The following is a 1,414-nucleotide window of genomic DNA, read 5'->3' on the forward strand; positions in this document are numbered from 1 at the left end:
CAGAAATAGATTTACATAACTTTGTGTAGTTAAAAGTAAATCCTTTGTTATATATTATTCCCTTTGTTTTAAATAATTAAAGGAAAAAAGTCGATCGGGTTTTGGTATAACTATGTTTAATACATAATTCCATTTATTTAGTTTTAATTATTTGGCTATGTTACTCAAACATATAAAATCGGCAAAATGTTAACAAAAACGAAGTACAGGTTTTTACACCTTAATAACGACTAACTTTAACACTAGCTGAGGACTAGCGACTAGGGCTCTTGCTTAATAATAGTAATTGAGTTTTTTGTACGTTCGGATAAATTATGAGTGATGAGAATAAAACGATAAGTAGGTAAACTATGACTCACATTGAGTGTTTTAATGAGAGTATATAACTACTATGTATGTATGTATATGAATGGCAACAATTGCTGTTAAGTATAAACCGAATGAGTACAACCATGTATCCAGAATTGCTGCCACTGCTGTTGCTGCGGCTGTTCTATATTTTTGAGGTGACAACAGCAACTAAAAAATTGGAAAGATGCAATAAGGAGACATAAATAATTGAATGAAAATGAAACAAACACTTAATTTTTTTGTTAATGAAATGCCGAAACAAGTGTGTATTTAAATATCTCCGGAGCTAAGACAGTTTTGTGGAAAAAATACCTTGGAGGATGTCACTCATGTACTAAGCAGCAGGTATTTGATGGATTCCCAACGGTATCGTAAGTGTCGTATTGTTGTATGTCGTAAACTTTAAACGCTTAAATAAATGTTTAGAGAACTTGAAGCCACAACCAACTATTTTTTAAGACTGCGAAAATGCTTAATATGACATTGTTGGTTCTTTGCGAACTCCCTTAATATATTTTTTATGCGTTTAAAGTTTACGACATATAACAATACGACAGTTACGACACCGATGCCTTACATTACCGAACATACCTATTGTATTTATAAGAGACTGAAAATAAAAGTTATTTTACAATTTTTGACATAAAAAAAGCATAATGAAAAAATAAAGCTATAGCTTTTTCAAAGGTACCATTGGACTCACAGTATACAGTAAACCAGCCATTGACAATATGCTTATTTGAAAATTAATACATGAAATATTGTGAATGTATAGGATTTATTTGTCATTAACCCATAGGCAGCGACTGACGCAAAAGTACCCACAAATGTTTGTTGATATATTTGACATGTAAATTTGAACAGCGAAATTCGTAAAAAAATACTAATAAAACAAAAATTTTTTTAATTACTACGTGGGAAGTGGGCGTGGTTATTGGCAGATTTCGCCAAAGTTTAACACTAACCTAACTTATACCAAAGGCAACTTCGACGCCGAATTTCGTTAAAATATCTAAATTTTGTTCGAGTAAGCGTGTTTACAAACAGAGAGGGCTGAACTAGT

Source organism: Rhagoletis zephyria, unplaced genomic scaffold (genome assembly GCF_001687245.7).
Source record: "Rhagoletis zephyria isolate East Lansing unplaced genomic scaffold, Rhagoletis_zephyria_1.1 Rzeph_scaffold_01796, whole genome shotgun sequence".
Taxonomy (NCBI): Eukaryota; Metazoa; Arthropoda; class Insecta; order Diptera; family Tephritidae; genus Rhagoletis; species Rhagoletis zephyria.